This window comes from Thermobia domestica, chromosome 17 (genome assembly GCF_964235325.1).
Source record: "Thermobia domestica chromosome 17, izTheDome1.hap1.1, whole genome shotgun sequence".
Lineage (NCBI taxonomy): Eukaryota > Metazoa > Arthropoda > Insecta > Zygentoma > Lepismatidae > Thermobia > Thermobia domestica.
The window spans coordinates 186,724,477-186,735,559 of record NC_137470.1 but is presented as its reverse complement, the minus strand read 5'-3'; the positions used below and the strand labels follow the sequence as shown (position 1 = coordinate 186,735,559).

Sequence of the window (11,083 nt, the reverse complement as noted above, 5' to 3'; positions counted from 1 at the left end):
ACTGGAAATTAGAACATTTAGAAATATAATCTTTTGTTGGGAACTTATTTTTAAGTGTTTTTCGGAAGCTACCAAAAATTTGGAATATGAAAATATCGTGTTACCAAAGAAAATAAGAGGACTCAGAGATAATTTTTTTGAAAATCTACTACTGAAAGAAGCAATCTTTTTCAACAATATTTTAAAAATATAAAGCATCAATAAACTTATATAACGAAAACAAGAAAACTAATGAATAAACTTTTTTACAGCTTTACTTATATGAAGGAATGAAATTTAAAAAAAAAACTACTAAAGTATAAAAAATTAACGGATTTTGAGAAAGACGAAAATAAGAGCACTCAAAAATAGAATCTTTTGTGGAGACTCAATTTTTGGAGGAAGCAATCCTATCAAAGAGGATCCTAAAATATAGAAACGTTTAATTTTGAAGGCAATGGAAAATAGATCACTTCAGAAGGGACAAGTTGTTTGGAATGTTTTTAAAGAAGGTAAAGTTTTTCATAGAGATTTCAAAAATAAATTTGAACATTGTATTTTGAAAGTATTGTAAATTAGAGCATTTAGATATATAATCTTTTGTTGGGACTTATTTGTTAGTTTTTATTCGAGAGCTCCTAAAAATTTGGAATATGAAAGTATTGTGTAACCAAAGAAAATTAGAGGATTCAATAATAAATTTTGTTTGGAAATCTACTACTGAAAGAAGCAATTTTTTTCAAGAGTATTTTAAAAATATAAAGCATCAATAAACTTATATAACGAAAACAAGAAAACTAATGAATAAACTTTTTCACAGCTTTACTTATATGAAGCAATGAAATTTAAAAAGCCTACTAAAGTATAAAAAATTAACGTATTTTGAGAGAGACCAAACGAAGATTTCTCCAAAATAGAATCTTTTGTGGAGACTCAATTCTTGGAGGAAGCTATCGTATCAAAAGGATCCTAAAATATAGAGAATGTTTGGTTTTGAAAACAATGGAAAATAGATCACTTCAGAAGAGACAAGTTTTTTGGAGTGTTTTAAAAGAAGTTAAAGTCTTTCATAGATTTTGAAAATAAATTTAAACATTGTATTTTGAAAGTATTGGAAATTAGAGCATTTAGATATATTATCTTTTGTTGGGGACTTATTTGTAAGTGTTTTTCGGAAGCTACTAAAATTTGGAATATGAAAGTATTGTGTAACCAAAGAAAATAGGAGGACTCAAAAATATTTTTTTTTGGAAATCTACTACTGAAATAAGCAATCTTTTTTAATTATATTTTAAAAATATAAACCATCAATGAACTTATATAACTAAAATAAGAAAACTAATGAAAAAACTTTTTACAGCTTTTCTTATATGAAGCAATGAAATTTATCAAAACCTACTAAAGTATAAATCATTACCGATTTTGAGAGAGACGAAGATAAGAGCACTCAAAAAAAGAATCTTTTGTGGAGATTCAATTTTTGGAGCAAGCAATCGTAGCAAAAATGTTCCTAAAATGTAGAAAATGTTTCGTTTTGAATACAATGGAAATTAGGCAAATTCCGAATAGACAAGTTTTTTGGAATGTTTTAAAGGAAATAATTTATTTTCATATACATTCAAAAATATAGATAAACCATGTATTATGAAAGTATTGGAAATTAGAGCACTCGTAAATATAACCTCTTAATCGGAGTTTATTTTTAATTTTTTTTTCGAAAGCTCATAAAATATGTCAAATCATTGTATTGTGTAACCAAGGAAAAAATGGAGAAACAAAAAAAATATTGGAAATCTATTATTGGAGGTGACAATCCTTTTCAAACATGATTTTAGGGATATAAAGCATAATAAACTTATTTAACGAAAACCAGAAAACTAAAAAATATACCTTTTGTTACAGCTATTTCTGTAGAAAGCAATGAATTTTATCAAAACATAGTAAAGTATAAAAAATTAGTGGATTTTGAGAGAGAATAAGAGCACTCAAAAATAGATTCTTTTGTGGAGATTTAATTTTTGGAGGAAGCAATCGTATCAAAAATGATCCTAAAATATAGAAAGCGTTTCGTTTTGAAAGCAATGAATATCAGATCACTTCAGAAAAGAAAAGTTTTTTGGAATGTTTTTAAAGAAGTAAAATTTTTCATAGTGCTTTCAAAAATAAATTTAAACATTGTAGTTTGAAAGTATTGGAAATTAGAGCATTTAGAAATATAATCTTTTGTTGGGAACTTATTTTCAAGTCTTTTTGAAAGCTCTTAAAAATATGGAATATCATCATATTGTGTAACCAGGGAAAACAAGAGGACTCAAAAAATTTTTTTTGAAATCTATTACTGAAAGAAGTAAACTTTTTTCAACAGTATTTTAAAAATATAAAGCATCAATGAACTTATATCACGTAAATCAGAAACTAAAGAATAAACATTTTTACAGCTTTTCTTATGGGAAGCGATGAATTTTAGCAAAACCTACTAAAGAATAAAAATTAAACGGAGTTTGTGAGACGGAAATAAGAGCACTCAAAAATATCATCTTTTGTGGAGACTCAATTGTTTTAGGAAGAAATCGTATCAAAAATGGATCCTAAAATAAAAAAAACGTTTCGTTTTGAAAACAATGATAATTAGACAACTTCCGAACAGACAAGTTATTTGGAATGTTTTTAAAGAAATAATAATATTTTTAGTGCTTTCAAATATAAATTTAAACATTGTATTTGGAAAGTATTGGAAATGACAACATTTAGAAATATAATCTTTTGTTGGGAACTTATTTTCAAGTCTTTTTGAAAGCTCTTAAAAATATGGAATATCATCATATTGTGTAACCAGGGAAAACAAGAGGACTCAAAAAAATTTTTTGGGGAAATCTACTACTGAAAGAAGTAATCTTTTTTCAACAATATTTTAAAAATATAAACTATCAATGAACTTATATAACGAAAATAAGAAAACTAGAGAATAACCATTTTTACAGCTTTTCTCATAAGATGCAATGAATTTCATCAAAAGCTACAAAATATAAATATTAATGGGTTTTGAGACAGACGAAAATAGGAGCACTAAAAAATAGAATCTTTTGTGGCGAGTAAATTTTTGGAGGAAGCAATCCTATGAAAAAGGATCCTAAAATATAGAAAATGTTTCTTTTTGAAAGCAATGGAAATTAGATTACTTGAGAAGAGAAAAGTTTTTTGGATTGTTCTTAAAGAAGTAATAATTTTTATTAGAGCTTTCAAAAAAAATTTAAACTGTACTTTGAAAGTATTGAAAATTAGAGAATTTATAAATTTAATCTTTTGTTCGGAAGTTATATTTGTTTTCTTTAGAAAGTTCCTAAAAGTATAGAATATCACCGCATTGTGTAACTAAAGAAAAAAAGAGGATTCATAAATAGCTTTTTGGAAATCTTTCACAGAAAGAACCAATCTTTTTTAACAATATTTTAAAAATATGAAGTGTCAATGACCTTATATAACGAAAATCAGAAAACTAAAGAATAAACCTTTAGTTACAGCTTTTTTTATAGGAGGCAATGAACTTTATCAAAACCTACTAAAGTATAAAAAAATAACGGATTTTGAGAAAGACGAAAATAAAGTACCCAAAAATAGAGTATTTTGTGGAGATTTAATTTTTGGAGGAAGGAATCTTTTCAAAAAGGATCCAAAAATGATAAAACGCTTCGTTTTCAAAGCAATGGAAATTAGTTCACTTTAGAAGAGAAGTTTTTTGGAATGTTTTTAAAGAAGTAAAAAATATTCATAGAGCTTTCAAAAATAAAATTATACGTTGCATTTTGAAAATATTGGACATTACAGCATTAGAAATATAATCTTTTGTTGGGAACTTATATATAAGTTTTTTTCGAAAGCCTCTTAAAATTTGGAATATGAAAGTATTGTGTAACCAATGAAATTAAGAGGACTCACAAATACTTTTTTTGGAAATCTTTCAACAATATTTCAGCAGATTTTCAACAATATTTTAAAAATATAAAGCATCAATAAACTTACATAACATATGATTCCACCAATATGATCCCTCCTTATTCTTCTTAGTTATATTAATCACATTATTAACTATAATTCAATGATGACGAGATGTAACCCGAGAAGGAACATATCAAGGATTACACACTATACAATTTACATTAGGTCTTCGGTGAGGTATAATCTTATTTATTATCTCTGAAGTATTCTTTTTGTTTCATTTTTCTGGGCCTTCTTCCATAGTAGACTAGCACCAACAGTAGAAATTGGATCTTTCTGACCTCCAGCAGGAATTGTACCATTCAACCCAATACACATCCCTCTTCTTAATACTGCAATTCTACTAGCCTCAGGAGTCACTGTAACATGAGCTCATCACAGACTAATAGAGGGCAATCACACTCAGGCTACACAAGGCCTACTACTCACAATCCTTCTAGGTTTATATTTTACTGCTCTACAAGCATATGAATATTACGAAGCACCATTCACCATCGCAGATGCTGTATACGGGTCAACATTTTTCATAGCAACAGGCTTCCATGGTCTTCACGTCATTATTGGTTCTACATTTCTAGCCACTTGTTTATTCCGCCACCTTTTATCACATTTTTCTCCTACTCACCATTTTGGATTTGAAGCCGCTGCTTGATATTGACATTTTGTAGATGTAGTATGATTATTCCTTTACATTTCTATTAATTGATGAGGAGGTTAAGCCTATTTAATATATATAGTATATTTGACTTCCAATCAAAAGGATCATTAAATGAAATAGGCAATTAATACAGTCTTAACGACCGGCCTACTAACTATCATTATTTGCTTAATTGTTAGAGCCATTTCAACTCTTCTTTCCAAAAAAAGTTATTAATGATCGAGAAAAAAATTCTCCCTTTGAATGCGGATTTCATCCTAAGTCATCGGCCCGAATTCCCTTTTCCCTGCGATTCTTCCTAATTGCTGTAATTTTCCTCATCTTCGACGTAGAAATTGCCCTTCTACTACCAATAACAATTACTATTAACAACACTAATACACTATCCTGATCTTTGGTTAGATTAACATTCTTAGTAATCCTCCTAATAGGCCTTTATCATGAATGAAATCAAGGGTCCTTAACATGAGCTGACTAATGAAACGGGATAATAGTTAAGTATAATATTTGGTTTGCATCCAAAAGGTGTTGCTATCAACTTATCTCATAAGTAGGAAGCAAACAATTGCACTCAGTTTCGACCTGAGCCTTTGGTCTCTTGGCCCCTACTTGTTAGTTGAAGCCAAAAATAGGCATTTCACTGTTAATGATATTATTGGGACTTTTCCTGCCCCAACTAAGGAGATGTGAATTAATCAAGAAGAAGCTGCTAACTTTTATCTTTAGCGCATTAGACCGTTAACATCTATTAATAAAATAACCATAACCCCCTTAGTATAAATATTACATTACCTTTTCGAGGTAAAAAAAAGAGTACTCTCAGGGAGTATTTATTTAGGGAATATAATTCTTCTTAGTATCTTCAATACTATGCTTTCAATATAAGCTACCTAAATATACAAATATAAAGAAGCAAAGGAAAATTGTAAAAAATAAAAAAAATAATAAATACATTTTAAATAAATTGTCTTGCGATTGTTGAATTAATATTGAACCATCCTTAAAATTACTATATATGCCCTGAGCACCAAGGCATTCTCTTCATCCTTGATCAATATTATTATAATATACACCCCTACATATAAAGGGAATTTAATAATATAATTTGTTGATAAGTAAGGTAAAAATCATATGCTTCCTATTATTGTAGAGCTAAAATAAAACTTCACACACATTAAAGACTGCCCAATAGAATAACTTGATAATAAAATACCAACCCACAAGCCTACCACACTTACAAGTAATGCACCCGTTTTTAAATATAAAGGTAAAACAACACAATTAACAGTAGGAAAATCAATCAACTCAATGCCGCACCCCTAAAACTGCTATCACTACTTATCCTAATATTCATTTACACATAGTCCAACCTTCATTATCACTAATAGAATGAATATTAGTGCCCCCAAAGCCCTTACCCGTTAAATAAAATCTTAAACGTACTGAATAACATAAAATAATATAGAAAAAAAATAATAAGAAAAAGCTGACTACATTAATTAAAGACAAAGAAGAAATCTCCAAAATTAAGTCCTTAGAATAAAACCCAGCTTAAAAATGGCATTCCACATAAAGCCAAGTTAGCTACATTTAAACAAGACAAAGTAAGAGGCATCTGACTTACAAGTGCTCCTATTCTACGAATATCTTGTGTATCTCCTACGCCATGAATGATTGCTCTCGCATATAAAAAAAAGTAATGCCTTAAATAAAGCATGTGTCAATAGATGAAAAAAAGCCAATACAGGAAATCCCATAGACAAAATAATTATTATAAGACCAAGCTGACTTAGTGTAGATAAAGCAATAATCTTCTTCAAATCATATTCATAGTTAGCACCAATACCAGCTATAAATATTGTCAGTCCTGACAATAAAAGTAATACATCTCCCGCATAAACACTTAATAAAACGTCCCTAAAACGAATTAGCAAGTAAACTCCAGCAGTCACAAGTGTAGAAGAATGTACTAATGCTGATACTGGCGTAGGAGCGGCTATTGCTGCTGGCAATCACGCAGAAAAAGGAATTTGTGCACTTTTTGTTATTGCTGCCAAAATAATTAAGCTAGAGATAATTACTATCTCATTATTATTTAAAACTCTATGCAAATAAAAGACACAATTTCAACTTCCATAATTCAATATTCAAGCAATAGCTAACAAAATTTCTACGTCTCCAACACGATTAGAAAGAGCAGTTAACATACCAGCATTATAAGACCGCACATTTTCATAATAAATAACTAAACAATATGACACTAGTCCTAGCCCATCTCATCCAAGGAGGATTCTAATTAAATTAGGAGAAACAATCAATAAAACTATCGAAAGAACAAATATTAATACAAGCATAATAAATCGATTAAGATATCGTTCAGATCCTATATATTGTCCACTATAATAAATTACCATTCTAGAAATATAAAGCACAAATCTTATAAACATAAATGATATTCAGTCAAATAGAAGAGTTATAATAATTTTATTTCTATTAAAAGAAATAACTTCTCACTCAATAAATACACTATATCTATTGATTAAAAAATTCAAGCCTGTTAGAAACAAAAAAACACTTATTCTACTTAAAAAGGCAAATCTAGTTACACAAATTGAAAAAGGTCAAACCATGGCCTAAGGGCAATAAACCTTCTTTAGTTCCACAAACTAAAATTTTATTCTAAACTACTCAAGCAACTACAATCATAAAAATCTTGGCCCTGCAAAAAAGATCAATAAATTTAAAGGCAATCAGTGTAATATCAATAATAAATATTCTCGCACACTTCCCCCTCAACAAGAATATAAATTAGAATAAGGAATTCCGTTTTGAGTATATGAATATAAATACAATCTATAAGCAGCTCTAAAAAAAGATAGTAAAGCTAACCCTAACATACTCAATCAAGATCAGCCAACGATTCTATTTAACAAACTAATTTCTCCTAATAAATTTAATGTTGGTGGTGCAGCCATATTAGCAATTCTTAATAAAAATCATCACAGCCCTAGGCTCGGCATAAAAGACAATATTCCTCGATTGATTAACGGTCTTCGACTCCCTAAAGGTTCATAAGAAATATTTGCAAGACAAAATAATCCCGAAGAACACAGGCCATGGGCAATTATTAATGTAAGAGCACCTCTAAATCCTCATAATCCCATCGTTAGTAATCCTATTAACACTAACCCTATATGTGCAACAGAAGAATAAGCAATTAAAGATTTTACATCAACCTGTCGTAAGCACACTAATCTAACCGATCAAATACCCACAACTCTAATACCAAATCAAATTAAATTTATATTTACAGCTACATTTTCTATAAAATATAGAATACGTAATAGCCCATATCCTCCTAACTTCAATAAAACCCCCGACAAAATTATTGAACCACTTACGGGTGCCTCAACATGTGCTTTAGGTAATCAAAGGTGAACCAAAAATATAGGTATTTTAATTAAAAAAGCAACAACTAAAGCAAAATATCATATATAATATGTAATTCCTAGATCTATTACACTTCTCATATTAATTACCAATAAGCTACCCCTAACATATTCTAAATAAAAAATTCCGATCAAAAGTGGCAACGAAGCAAATAAAGTATAAAACAACAAGTATATGCCTGCCTGCACCCGTTCAGGTTGATAACCTCAACCCAAAATTAAAAATAATGTAGGAATTAATGAGCCCTCAAGAAAAAAAAATAAAACATAAATAATCTAGAAGAAGAAAATCTCAAATAAAGTAATACAAGTAATAATAAAACTAAACTAATAAAACTCGTAGTATAAAATGAACTTCTTAGTGCGCCTTCTCTAGCTATAATTATAAGAATAACAATTCAAATACTTAATAAAATCAACGAATATCTCAGGCTGTCTCTCCACAAATAATAGCCCACCTCCCAGGGAACCAGTCCTATACTATTTCTTATTATAAATAAAAAACAAACTCTAATAAGACAAAACTGAACAACTCATCATAATTTAAAATTAAAGCCCAAAGGTATTAAAAACAATATAAACATTAAATATTTTAGCATCGCAATACAACTAAAGAATTTAAGTAATCACCTCCATGAGTTCGAACAATAGACACTAAAATCGATAAACCTAAGCTACCTTCACAAACACTAAAAGTTAAAAATAATAAACAAAAATAGTTTTCAACATACAAGCTTCCTAGAGAATAAGACAAAAGTAAAAATCTTATCAACACAATAAATTCGAGTCTTAATAAAACTATCAATAAATGCTTACGTTGAATAACAAAACAAGCTATTCCAAAAATAACTAGAAAACAAGAAAACAAAATAAATAATATTTTCATAAGCTTTTATAGTTTAATTAAAACGTTGGTCTTGTAAACCATTAATGAATAAAATTCTAAAAGCATCAAGAGAAAGTATAAACTTATCTTTAGTCCCCAAAACTAATATTTTAATAAACTATCTCTTGAAATTAAAATAACCTGAATATTACTTATAATTTTAGTAGTTCTAAGATTCATTCTAATTCAAATATCCCATCCCTTATCAATGGGATTAATACTCATTGTCAACACTATTACCACCTGCTTAACTATTTCAACTATAAGAGAATCTCCTTGATTTTCTTATATTCTCTTCTTAGTTTTTCTGGGGGGCATATTAGTTCTATTTATTTATGTTACAAGACTAGCATCAAATGAAATATTTACTCTAACACTTAATCTTTTCCTACTAATTTTCCTAATTCAATTGCTCCTAATTCTTATAATAATTATCGACCCCCTTCTACTACCAAACATAATTTCATTACCAGATCCTCACCACTATACGACTAATTATCAAGAAATTCCCGGTATGAAATTTTATATAACATCAATCTTAATGAATACTATTATATTAGCAACATACCTATTTATTACATTAATTGCAGTAGTAAAGATCACTTCATTATATCAAGGCCCTCTTCGGCCTTCTAAGTCATATGTCAACACCAATCCGCTTACATCATCCTCTTTTTAAAATTGCTAATAACGCCTTAGTAGACCTCCCAGCTCCTATTAACATCTCATATTGATGAAATTTTGGCTCTCTTCTCGGTTTATGTTTGATTATTCAAATTGCTACAGGCCTATTTCTAGCAATACATTATGTATCAAGTATTGAATTAGCCTTCAATAGAGTAATTCACATCTGCCGAGATGTAAATTTTGGATGGCTTTTACGCACTCTACATGCCAATGGAGCATCATTTTTCTTCATTTGCCTTTACTTACACGTCGGTCGAGGAATATACTACAGTTCTTATCTTTATCTTCATACTGGAAGAGTAGGAGTTGCTCTTCTACTTTTAGTGATAGCAACTGCTTTTGTAGGCTACGTCCTGCCTTGGGGTCAAATATCCTTCTGAGGTGCTACAGTCATTACAAATCTATTATCGGCTATTCCCTATCTAGGAACAATATTAGTACAATGAATTTGAGGGGGCTTTGCTGTAGATAATGCCACTTTAAACCGATTCTTTGCTTTCCATTTCCTCTTACCTTTTATTGTAGCCGCCATATCAATAGTACATCTCCTATTCCTTCACCAAACAGGATCTAACAACCCCCTCGGCCTTAACAGAAACCAAGATAAAAACCCCTTCCACCCTTATTTTTCAACTAAGGACACTATTGGATTTCTAATGATAATAATAGCCTTAATATTACTCACCCTCTGAAATCCCTATATATTAGGAGACCCTGAAAACTTCACTCCAGCCAATCCACTAGTTACACCAGTACATATTCAACCAGAATGATACTTCTTATTTGCTTACGCTATTCTTCGTTCCATTCCTAATAAACTCGGAGGAGTTATTGCTTTAGTAATATCAATCCTCATTTTAATAATCATACCATTTTTCCATACTAGAAAAATACGAGGCCTACAATTCTACCCTATTAATCAAATTATATTCTGAATTATATTTAGAACAGTAATCCTTTTAATTTGAATTGGAGCTCGGCCGGTAGAAGATCCTTATATTCTAACAGGCCAAATTCTCACAGTTATTTACTTCGCTTATTTCCTATTTGTGCCTTATCTGTCCTCTTTATGAGATTTCCTATTAAATAAAACTTAGTTCTTTGGCTGAGAATAAGCATATGTTTTGAAAACATACAACAGAGCAAAGCTCTAAGAACTTATCCTCAATTTAATACACTTAAATTAAAAGAGAAATAAAAAGAAGCTTTATACCCCCTAAAAATAAAAGATAATTAAGAGATAAAGGTAAAAAACATTTTCAAGCAAGATATATTAATTTATCATACCGAAATCGGGGTAACGTTCCTTGTACTCAAATAAATCCAAAAGAAATAAATACTACCTTACAAAAAAACAAAACAGAAAAAATATCATGCCCTAGAAACAAAATACTAAATAAAGTTCTCATAAACAAAATACTAGCATAC

The 11,083-nt window shown here is 29.4% G+C and overlaps 1 pseudogene; it reads left to right on the top strand.

Moving 5' to 3' along the window:
• Nucleotides 1–9,609: 9,609 nt before the first annotated feature.
• Nucleotides 9,610–10,728, top strand: LOC145673874 (cytochrome b pseudogene; annotated as a pseudogene).
• The last annotated feature ends 355 nt before the right edge of the window (nt 10,729–11,083 follow it).